Source organism: Babylonia areolata, chromosome 18 (genome assembly GCF_041734735.1).
Source record: "Babylonia areolata isolate BAREFJ2019XMU chromosome 18, ASM4173473v1, whole genome shotgun sequence".
In the NCBI taxonomy this organism is placed as follows: Eukaryota; Metazoa; Mollusca; class Gastropoda; order Neogastropoda; family Buccinidae; genus Babylonia; species Babylonia areolata.
In genome coordinates this window covers 37,720,952-37,733,814 of record NC_134893.1, presented here as the reverse complement: position 1 = coordinate 37,733,814, position 12,863 = coordinate 37,720,952, and positions in this window count along the sequence as shown.

Sequence of the window (12,863 nt, the reverse complement as noted above, 5' to 3'; positions counted from 1 at the left end):
ATCCTCCTCCAGTGATTCTGAGAATCGAAAATAGGGAACGAGCGAATGACGTCACGCGCAATGGATTGTGGGATCGCTCACCATTCTGGTAACACGCAACAAGTTTCAGTTTCAGTTTCAGTAGCTCAAGGAGGCGTCACTGCGTTCGGACAAAACCATATACGCTACACCACATCTGCCAAGCAGATGCCTGACCAGCAGCGTAACCCAACGCGCTTAGTCAGGCCTTGAAAAAAAAAAAAAAAAAAAAAAAACGGGGGAATAAATAATAGATAAGCTTGCATAAATAAATAAATAAATAATAATTATAATATAGAAAAAGGTAGTAGTAATAATATTAGTAATACTAATAAAATGATAATAATAAAACATAAATAAATAAATAAATAAGACAACAATGGTGATAAATAAGCAAATAAATGTAAAATATGAAGACACACATTCACACATACACCCACACATGCATAACAGAAATGCACCAGACATGCAGTTTCACATATATGAAAGCACAGTCAAATACATATAAACGTACATGAGCTCCAACACACACACACACACACACGCATTACCGTGCACCTCCTCTACCCCCCTCCTCCACACACTCATTTCTAGTCTAAGTATCGCAGCTTCCACGCTACACACACACACACAAACACAAACACACACTCACAGAGATGAACACTTACTTGTACAAGCACATATGAAAGCACAGTCAAATACATATAAACGTACATGAGCTCCAACACACACACACACACACACACACACACACACACATTACCTTGCACCTCCTCTACCCCCTCCTCCACACACTCATTTCTAGTCTACGTATCGCAGCTTCCACGGCACACACACACACACACAAACACACACTCACAGAGATGAACACTTACTTGTACAAGCACACACACATACGCCCATATCTCCCACCCCCAACCCCACACACGTACATACAAAGATATATATATATATATATATATATATATATATATATATATATATATATATATATATATATATATATATATATACACGTTCCAATATCCTGTTGCTCCCACAGTGTAGGCATGCATACACTCACATACCTCATCCTCTACCCCACCTCCCCCTGCACTCCCACCTCCCCTCACACACACACACACACACACACACACACACACACACACACACACACACACACACACACACACACACGTACACATATCTCTCCTGACACCTGTGTACAGTTTCACTCTCGCGCATTCACAAACGCACTCAAAAGCACAGACCCACACATACACACAAACACACACAGCCGCCACTGACTGGCCGCAAGAGGGATGGGAAAAGATCTCTGATGCCAAGAACGTGGCGTCTAGTGTGTTGCTCGGTCTATTGTGTTTGGAAAGGCCCACAGAGACTCTGTTCCGTTTTGAAGAAATTTGCGCAATGTTGGTTTGGAAATGATGCCGATATTTGTTTGATTTGCAAAGCATCGTGCTCTACCTTGCATGTTAGATTTGCGGCCGCTCCCTCTCTCTGCTTCTATTTCTTTGAGGCGATCGATGGTGTGATGGCCTTGTACCTGTTCTTTTTGGTATTCTTTGACTTTTCTGAGGATTTCCGATTTTCCTAGATGTAGGCCGCTCGTTAGTGTTGCGTTACCAGCAAGTCTGTCAGCTCGCTCATTTCCCTTAACACCTGCATGTCCCGGGCAGTATGACCATGTGAGTTTTTTAATCTGAAAGTTGCGCATTGCGTTATGCCACTCTGGGCTTCCCATTCCGTTTTCAATTTTCTGTATGAGGTTCATTGAGTCGGTTAGAATCATGGCATGTTGGTTTCCGGGCGTATGGAAGGACGATAGCCACTGGAGGGCATGTGTCACAGCTTCAACTTCCATCGTTAGGCTGGAGGTTGTGACTTTGTAGGCAGCATTCTCTTCCCAAATTGTTTTTCCATTTTGTTTCGCAGTGAATCCCCAGCCAGACTGGTCTTTGGTGACTGAGCCATCTGTGTATATGATGATGTCCTCTTCTTTACTGTTTTCTTCTATAAGCAGCTTCACTTCCGCATCAGTTTTGCCCTCTGGCCATTCCCGACAATGTCTTCCTAGAGTGGGTGAAATGACTGTGTTGAATAGATGGTTGAGGTTTTCGGGGTTTTTCTCCCATTCTTTTGTTTCTTTCAGGTCTTGAAGTCGGCATACTAGCTGGATTGTGTCTTCTGCTTGCCCCATCCATGATCTTCCTCGTCCTAGACGGCTGCCTTTTGGTTCTTTGACTGCGTCATGCAGTGGGTTTTGAGGGTTTTCTAATGCTTTGAAGTAGGTCTTGACCTGTTCTAACTTGTTTCTGGCCTGCACTGAAGGAAGGTCAAGCAGGTATCGCATGGTTTCTGTGGGCGTGTCTTTTGTTGTTCCAAGGATCAGCCTCATAGCTTCATTTTGGACTCTTTCTAATTTTAGGAGGTTGCTTTGAGACGGTGTTGTTAGCCCAAGTCCGTAGTCGATCACACTGAGGACGAGTGATTGGTATAGCAGAAAGAGGTGGCGTTGTTCAATTCCTTTGGTTGCCATTGCTTTTAAGACTGAAAGGCCCTTTTTGCATTTGAGAACAGTGTTTTCCGTATGTTTTCTGAAGGTCAGCATCCTGTCGAAGTGTATTCCTAGGTAGCGTAGGCATTCAGTTTTCTCAATTTGAATCCCATCGAATGACACAGAAGGTGGTGATTTGCTCGCGGTTTTGTTGTTGAGGGTGCACAGCAACGTTTGGGCTTTCGCTGGATTGATGGAAGATCCTGTGTCTTTGCAACAAGTAAACGAACTTGCGCGACCGCGATCGTAAGCGTTGTCGATGCTTTCAGAGCTACGAGTTCGAAGATGTCTTGTAAATTGAAACAACGCTTCGCATGATCGAAGAATAGATAAATGATGCGGGAATGAAATTCTTCCGATTCTCTGAAGTGGAAAGAGATGAAATCTGCTCAGAAGTCACAAGAAGAAGATGATATCGTGCTCAGATTACAGCGATCACACGCAAAACCATCATCACATTTGAGATGGTATGCGTGATAGTTCAAGACACTGTCAGGGAGGAATTTAACGGGATTCACATTTTCCTCTGTGTTTGTGTGTGTTTTGTGTGAATATATATACATATACCAAAAGTGTCAAACAGAGAGGAGAAAAAAATAAACCCTCATGGATGAACAATAAATAATGAGAATCATCAGAAAGAAATATAAATTGTATAAGCGTTTCTTAAGAGCTAAGTCAGGTCACTCCTATCTATGCTACATCAAAGAAAGGAATAAATGCTGTAAAATCATTAAAAAAGCTATATAATTTTTTTTTTTAATTAAGATTATGAACTTGAAGAAATTTAGCCAAAAAATGTAAGCAAAGTCCTAAAATGTTTTGGAAATATGTGCAAGAAAAAAAAACGAAACTTTGTACAGGAATAGGTATTATGAAAAAAAAAGAAGATGGAAGCTTAGCAGAAAACGATCTAGAAAAAGCGGAAACACTTAATAAATTCTTTGCAAGTGTGAATACTACTGAAAAAGACCTTGACAAATTTACCCGACCTTGGAGAACGCTCCAGGTCGGAAAACGTTAATATTTGTGACTTAAGAGTCACTCCATTGGCAGTCGCATGCCTTAGACCCCAACAAAGCACAAGGACCAGACAAAATACCCTCAAGAATATTAAAGGAATTGAGCAGGGAGTTAGCTCTTCCTTTGAGTATGATTTATAATAAATCACTTGCCAACCCTGAACCGAAAGATTGGAAAATGGCCGAGGTAACAGCTATCAAGGAAACTCCAAGATTTTGGAGTCCTTTATCAGGGATGCTATAGTATCACACGGCATGACAACAAACAATCTGTATGCAGACTGTCAACATGGTTTTAAACAGAGAAGATCGGGTACAACACAGCTCCTAGAAGTAATTGAAGATCTCACAAAAATGATAGATATGGGTAAACCTGTAGGCATAATTTATTTAGACTTTAGATAAGCATTTGACTCTGTACCACATCAAAGACTTTTATCAAAATTAGCTTTCTATGGTTACTGGAAGCATACTAAACTGAACAGAAAACTTCTTGTCAGAAAGAACACAGGTAGTTAGAATTGGAGAAAAAATGTCAACAAATGAAAATGTTGTTAGTGGTATACCACAATGTAGCATACTTGGCCCAGTGCTTTTTACAATATACATAAATGACCTTCATGAAAGTATAGAAAGCAAATGTAAAATATTTGCTGATGATACTAAACTTTACGGCAATGCACAAAATAATACTACACTACAAAAGGACTTATATAAGTTACAGGACTGGACTGATAGATGGAATCTATATTTTAACATGTCAAAGTGTAAAGTAATGCACATGGGAAGAAAAAATCCAGAAAACAAATACCATATGATAATAGATGACACCACACAGGACATTGAAAAATGTCAAAGTGAGAAAGACCTTGGCATATATTTTTTTTAATAAACTATCATTTGACATACATATACAGAATATAATAAATAAACCCAACCAGATGATAGGAATAATTAAGAGAGCACTTACCTATTTAGATAAAGATATATTTCTTAAACTGTATAAAGCATTGGTTAGATCACAAGTGGAATATGGTAATATCGTGTGGCACCCATACCTCAAGAGACAATCTATAGCTATAGAAAGGGTACAAAGAAGAGCAACTAAATTATAAAAGAATGCAAATCTATGAGCTATCAACAGAGACTTATATACTTAAATCTGTATTCATTAAAGGGAAGAAGGCTAAGAGGGGATTTTATAGAAACATACAAAATGTTAAATTGCTATAATGAAGTCAATGTGAATAATATTTTTAGAATGTCAGATTATGACAGTACAAGAAATTCAATGGTGAAAATTTGTAAACAGCACTGTAATACTAACCTTAGGAAAAATTCATTACCTAATAGAATTGCACAAAATTCAATATGGAATGCACTACCAATCGAAAAGTAAACTTGCACAAAATACTAATGTGTTCAAAAATCTCCTTGACATGAACATCAACTTAAAAGAAAAATGTATTGACTTGGGTGAGTGATTTACAGAAGATGTAAAAGAAAACAAAAAGGTATCCCACAAATAAAAGGAGACTGACATTGAAGGGACATAAAAAAAATAAAATAAAATAAAGGCCTATGCGTATTGTGTGCAGGAATGTCCGTGTCATACGAGTGTTAAGTCACGAATGTCATTTTCTGTTTGATTCTCAAGGAGACGTAACTGAATTTAAACTAATACCCCACCCCCACACCCCACCCCCCCATCAATTTTGATTACTATAAGAGGTTGCACTGCGTTCGGGCAAATTCATGTATATGACAAACCACATCTGCTAGACGGCCAGATTCTTGAAAAGCAGCAAACCCAAACTGCTGGATTTTTGTGCTGTATTATATTTGTTTACCTATCAGTCTGTGTGTGTGTGTGTGTGTGTGTGTGTGTGTGTGTGTGTGTGTGTGTGTCTCAGTGTGTGAATTTTGAACTAGAATAAATGATTTTCAGATCAAATCTCTCTCTCTCTCTCTCTCTCTCTCTCTCTCTCTCTCTGTTTGGAATTTTTTTTATCTGTTTGATTTTTTTAAAATAGAAAAAAATCCATTTATCAAAAATGTTTTATACGAGAATACTTGATTTTTTCCCCATAATAGAATGAATGATAATTTGTTAAATCAGTTCAGTCAACATGCAAGTTCAACAATAACTCTAAATATGATTAAATCAGATGAGAATTCCTCTCTCCGTCTGACTTGTCTCTTTGTATCTCAATGCAGACAGCAACATGCAATAAACCACAAACTAAATAAAATGAATAACCCCCCACACCCTATCCCACCTCCACGCCCTCTCCCCAACACATACAAATGTAAATCATTTGAATTTGTTTTTTAGACATACGTCGCTATTGTATGAGACACATATACAATTTGTCATTTTCAAAATTACTTATTCATTTTAACCATGAGAGTTACAATGAAAAATATGCAACACACACATGCACACACAAATGGACATGCAAGCAGTATGCAAGTAACATGAAATAAGAAATGAAGAAGTGGAACAAGAGCCTGAGGCCCATGATATTGAATCAGAAATGGAAAAAGAGAGTGTAGCTCTTGAGGATGCAAGAACTGACTGCCAGAACATTCAGAAATTGATGGGATGTGGGAAGAAATAAACAGGCATATATGAAAACAGAAACTTGAGAGAACAGTTGCAGAAGAAAGAAATTAGCTCAGTGTTGTATGGTCAAATTGTTATGAACTGATGACAAACATTATTTGTGCAATCATGAAGCACATGTTGTAGTGTACAAAACAAGAACCATGCCTTTAGACATGTTCTCATAAGGCCGGAGTGAAGTAATAGCACAATTCATGTTTGATCCAGTAAAAGGCATCAAGACTACTGCTAATAGTAACAGACATTAACATGTTGACAGAGCTAGACTGAGAGAGTCTAAAATAGATACTACTTATTATGTTATCAGTTGCAATGGATGAATATTTGTGGATGGTTCAGTACAATGTTAAAATGGTCATTTTTTAAGACCTTTGTGAAAATAAGTTAAGACTGTGTCATAAATGTAAACTGTTTATATGTATGTATGGGAGGTAAAATCTTTCAGATTGCTAGATCAAGCAAACAAAAGTAAACAGATCAATTGCAAAATAATAGATACAATCTTAAATAAATCACACTGCAGATGAACAGACATGTGACAGTATGAGGCCAACAGGATTACAAACATAATTCATTCTGTCAAGTTTTGGGGAACCATCCAGTAAGATGGTACTCATGTGACTACCCCAAGCTTTACAGCTGCTTCAGTAGCAGTTCCCCTGTAGGGGTTCAGATCTCAGTCAACCCAGCCATGTAGTAACAGTGGGCATCATTACTGTCTGATTTATCCATTACTGCACATGGCAAAAGTGGTTTCTCATTTAGCCTTTAGGAGTACATAACTTGCATGTGTGTGCGCACACACACACACACGCGCGCGTGCGCACAAACACACACAGAAAACACACAAATACATAAGATTTAATCAGTTTCTATTCTCATTATCATCATTGATTTAATCACAGACAGAATGATTCTAATGTCCATACTATCATCAGTCATATTTGTGATGACATGGAACAGTGACAGCTGACAATTGCAACACACACACACACACACACACACACACACACACACACACACACACACACACACTCATACAGACTGACTGACTGACTGGCACAGTAATAGATATGCTCAAACATGCTCGCATGTGTACATGTGACAATACATAAAAATAAAGAGCAAAATTATTTTTCAATACAGCATTTTTCCCCCTAGCTGTCATGGCCATTTACTGATTTACTCTTGAATTTGAAAAATAAAAATAAAAACAAAACAAACAACAACAACAATAAAACTTCTTTTCTTTTTTTAACATGATTTAGATCAAAATAAGTCATCCAAATACAATCCCCACAAGTGATCACGTAAGTCTTAAAGGCAGCACACGTAGAAACAGAGCTATTCTCAGAGACACTGAATGGTTGCTGAAGGGACAAGTGACATTCGGAGAAGACTGAGGCAGGAGTGAGAAATCCGTCTGGTTTGGTTCTTTGTCTTACGGCGTTTGCCCTGACTGTGTTGTCGCGTTATCTTGTACCCAGCTGTCGGCCGATGTACTGCATGTGCGCTTCTTGACTTTCAGTGAAGCACTTGAACTGCTCAAATGTGAAAGCGCTCACGCCGAACGGCACACCATCGCGATGGAATGCGACTCATTCTCATTCCTTTAAATCGCATGGATCAAAACCAAGTAAGGCACTCGACCTAGCCTCTGTGTGCAACTAACTGACTTATGTTATGTTGTCCTTCGCTCTGAGTTCTTCCATACTGAAATAATAAATTCGACTGACACCAATAATTATAATAAATAAACAAATAAGCAAATAAATGTAAAACAGAGAGAGAGAGAGAGAGAGAGAGAGATGCAACAAACACAGTGTTTTCTCTCTCCGCTCTCTCTCTCTCTCTCTTGGCCATGGTGGCGGGAGGTGGGGTGGCGTGCAGAACTCTCTCTCTCTCTCTCTCTCTCTCACTCTTTAGGGCATGGTGGTGGGAGGTAGGGTGGCGTGCAGAACCCTCTCTCTCTCTCTCTCTCTCTCTCTCTCTCTTTGTCTCTCTCAGCCTCTCTCTCTCTTTGGGGCATGGTGGCGGGAGGTGTGCAGGCGTGCAGAAAGTTTGCTATGGTCGGAACTAATATGTAACTAATATATGTGGCATTATAACTCTGTGTGTGTTTGTGTGTGTGTGTCTTTTTCTTCTTCCGGATGATGCCCAGGGTCAACCAGTTGGCCATTATCGACATTTTGTGGTGGTGGGTTCCGGTTAAAAAAAATAATAAAAATTAAAAAAAGGTGGCAGTGAATCAGCAGAGTGCCACCTTTTTAACGAAGGCGGCAAGATGTTGAGGCATCAACAGTCTCCTGGGGCAGGGCACTGTTCCACTGAATCACGGGGATTGTTTTTTTGGAAAGGAGGCATCTCAGCCTGATGTCCTCTCTACAGGGGATTCTGTCAAACGTTTTGGTGTGAGCTCTTCTGGCCCGTTTGTTGATGCTGGTGGAGGTGTGAGCACTTGACTTTGGTCATGCCCCTGCTGATCTTATATAGCATGACCATTGAATCTGGCACTCCTCCTACGCCGTTCCAGGGTTTCCCACCCCGGTGTCTGCAGCAGTTCGGTGACACTGTCCTCTGGTGTTTATTGAGGGCCGAAATCGTGCTGTTCAGTCTAGTCGTTGGACCGCTTCTATTTTGTCTATCTCTTTCCTGGCCGTGGGGTCCCATGTTGTACTGGTGTATTCGAGGATAGGACGTATCTTGGATTCAGTTGTAGGCGAGTGACTTTATTTTGATTGACGCCTTCATCAGGTTCTTTCGTAGGAAGCCGAGTGCCCTAGTAGGAGTAGTAGTAGTAGTAGTGTAGGGACTGGCATTTGACTGCCTAGACCTCACGGCCTTTTTTGTCCCCACAATATCGGAATCATCCTTTTATTTGTGGGATACATATATGTTTCCTTTTACAAGTACTGTAAATCACTCGCCAAAGTCAGTAAATTTTTCTTTTAAATTGATGTTCATATCAAAGAGATTTTTGAACACATTAGTATTTTGTGCAAGTTTAGTTACGATAGGTAGGGCATTCCATATTTGTGCAATTCTATTAGCTAATGAATTTTTCCTAAGGTTAGTATTACAGTGCTCTTTACAAATTTTTATCATTGAATTTCTTGTACTGTCATAATCTGACATTCTAAAAATATTATTCACATTGACTTCATTATAGCAATTTAACATTTTGTATGTTTCTATTAAATCCCCTCTTAGCCTTCTACCTTTTAATGAATGCAGATTTAAGTATATAAGTCTCTGTTGATAGCTCATAGATTTGCATTCTTTTAATAACTTAGTTGCTCTTCTTTGTTCCCTTTCAAGAGCTATAGTAGATTGTCTCTTGAGGTATGGGTGCCACACAATTTTACCATACACCACTTGTGATCTAACCAATGCTTTATACAGTTTAAGAAATATATCTTTATCTAAATAGGTAAATGTTCTCTTAATTATTCCTATCATCTGGTTGGGTTTATTTATTATATTCTGTATATGTATGTCAAATGATAGTTTGTTATCGAAAGTTATGCCAAGGTCTTTCTCACTTTGACATTTCTCAATGTCCTGTGTGATGTCTTCTGTTATCATACGGTATTTGTTTTCTGGATTTTTTCTCCTCATGTGCATTACTTTACACTTTGATACGTTAAAATATAGATTCCATCTATCATTCCAGTCCTGTAACTTATATAAGTCCTTTTGTAGTGTAGTATTATTTTGTCTGCGTCAGGTCAGGGGCATAGCCCTTGCTACTGGTACCATGTAACCCAGTACTACCTGCCGCATGTGAAGTCTCTCAACGACGGACCAGGCGGAGGAGGAAACCTTTCCCAACGGCTGTGAAGGCGGAAGAGAATGACCAAAGGGCAGGGGGGGGGCGGGGGGGGGGGCCTCTTATCCTTGGCTGGAAGTCCTCCAGACGGAGCTCCGAAGAAAAAACCTGCACCTGAAGAGGCCGTCCTACACGTGGCAGTATCTGCACCTGTGGGACTGAGTGTCGGTAGGCGAGAGAGTGGGGAAGGGACTGCACAACTCCTCCTCACTAAAAAAAAAAAAAGTCACCTGTGCTGGTCAGGCAGCCAGGCTAATGTCGGAAAGACGAGCTAGCCCTTTAACACCCAGCTTTCCCAAGCCCTGCGGCGATTGAGAAGTGGTAACGGGGACAGGCAGAGGATGCGGCTGGCAGTTCCTAGTCACGACTCTGCACGCAGGAGGCTGTGGGGTGATGGTCGTCCGCCGTACACTTGGGCAGATGCGGCGCCCGTATCACCCCACAGTGTCAGGGACAGCACTGCTCTCCCCACATGGGGAAGGGGAGATAAAAGTATCCCCAAACAAAGCCTGCCTCGCGTAGTACCTAGTAGGAAACCGCACCTACTTGGACATCCAACAACAGCGGTCGAAAACAACAGAAGAAAAGAACCAGGAGTCATGCCCTGACTCTCGGTGCCTGGAATGTTCGCACCGTACTAAACAGAGACGACAGACTAGAAAGACACACAGCGCTCATTGCTAGAATGCTTGATCGCTACCAGGTGGACATAGCAGCCCTGAGCGAAACCAGGTTCGCCGGTGAAACCCAGACGGAGGAAGTTGGAGGGGCTACACCTTCTACTGCACTGAGAAGCCAGATGGCACACCAAGAACCTGAGGCGTGGGCTTTGCCATACGAACCAAACTTGCACGACAGCTTGACAGCCTTCCACGTAAGATAAACGATAGGCTGGTGACCCTGGGTCTGAAGCTGTCCAAGGATTGCTTCTCCACAGTCATCAGCTGCTATGCCCCGACGATGACCAACCCTGATGACATCAAAGAAGCTTTCTACGAGGAGTATCAGCCGCACCATTTCAGCGGTAGATAGGACAGGCTGATCATCCTTGGGGATTTCAATGCCCGCGTCGGCGTAGACTTCTCGTGGCTAAAAGTCGTAGGACAGCATGGCACTGGCAAGTGCACTTCCAACGGACTGCTTTTGCTCTCGCTCTGCGCACAGCATGGACTGACCATCACCAACACCCTCTTCCAACAAGTGGACAAGTACAAGAACACATGGATGTACCCCCACTCAAAGCAATGGCACATGCTAGACTATGTGATTGTCCGGCAGAGGGACAGAGGTTATGTTTCCATTACACGCTGCATGAGAGGAGTTGTCTGTTGGTCGGACCATCGCCTAGTACGCAGCAAGATGAACATCAGACTTGCACGCAAGCTCCAACCAGCCAGGCAGAAACCCCCTAGGGAGCTGAACATCCACCACTTCCCTATCACCAAGGACGTGCTGCAGCACCAAATCCAAGCAGCTCTCCAAGAAATTCCTGCATCTACTGATGTAGAAGAGGTATGGAGCACCTTTAGAGATGCTGTGTACACAGCAGCAGCTGACACACTCAGCTTTGTGCAGAGGAGCCACAAAGACTGGTTTGACAAGAACGACTCTGGAATCTCCAAGCTCCTGAACACACTGCATACACAGCATCAGGATCACATTTCCGATAAAGACTGCCAGAGGAAGGAGAACCAGTTCTTGCAAACCAAGCAACTCGTACAGAAGAGGCTGCGTGAGATGAAGAACACCTGGTGGGAGAGTAAGTCCGAAGAGCTTCAGTCCGCTGCTGATGCTCACGACATGAAGATCTTCCATGATGGTCTCCGAGCTGTGTATGGGCCGAGAGTCACAGGATCAACCCCTGTCCGAGCCTTGGACTAGACCACCCTCCTGACTGACAAGAAAGACATCCTTGCCCGCTGGGCAGAGCACTTCAACACCCTCCTCAACAGGGACTCGTCCGTATCTGACGAGGCAATTGCAGCCTTCCCACAGCTACCAGTCAATGACTCGCTAGCTGCCCCTCCCACCAAGGCCGAGACCCAGAAGGCTCTGAAGCTGACAATGTCAGGAAAAGCACCAGGAGCGGATGGAATCCAGGCTGACATCTTCAAGTATGGAGGCAAGGTGCTGACAGACAAGCTGACCGCCCTGTTCCAGTCTATCTGGGAGAGAGGGAAGGTCCCCCAGGATTTCAAGAATGCTTCAATTGTCCACATTTACAAACGGAAGGGGACAAAACATCCTGCGATAACCACCGTGGAATCTCTCTCCTCTGCATCGCCGGCAAGATCTTCGCCCACATCATACTGAACAGACTGGTTGACCATGTCTCCAACACAGTCATCCCTGAAGCACAGTGCGGCTTCCGCAGGGGAACATGTGACATGGTGTTTGCCGTACGCCAGATGCAAGAGAAGTGTCGTGAGCAGAATAAGGAGCTCCACATGGTCTTTGTAGACCTGACTAAGGCCTTCGACACGGTGAACCGCCGTGGTCTGTGGAAGATCCTCCTAAAGTTCGGCTGCCCAGAGAGCCTAATCCAGGTGACTGCGTCATTCCACGATGGTATACAGGCGAGAGTACAGGAAATACTGACATGTCGGATCCGTTCCCTGTGGTAAATGGAGTGAAGCAGGGCTGCGTCCTGGCACCTACACTGTTGTCCATTCTCTTCTCTGCCATGCTGATTGACGCCTTCCAAGACTGTGACTGGGGCATATACATTCAGTTTCGCACAGATGGCAAACTTGCGGCGACTCCATGCCAGGTCCAGGGTATTTGGGGCACTGTTGAGAGAGTTCCTCTTCG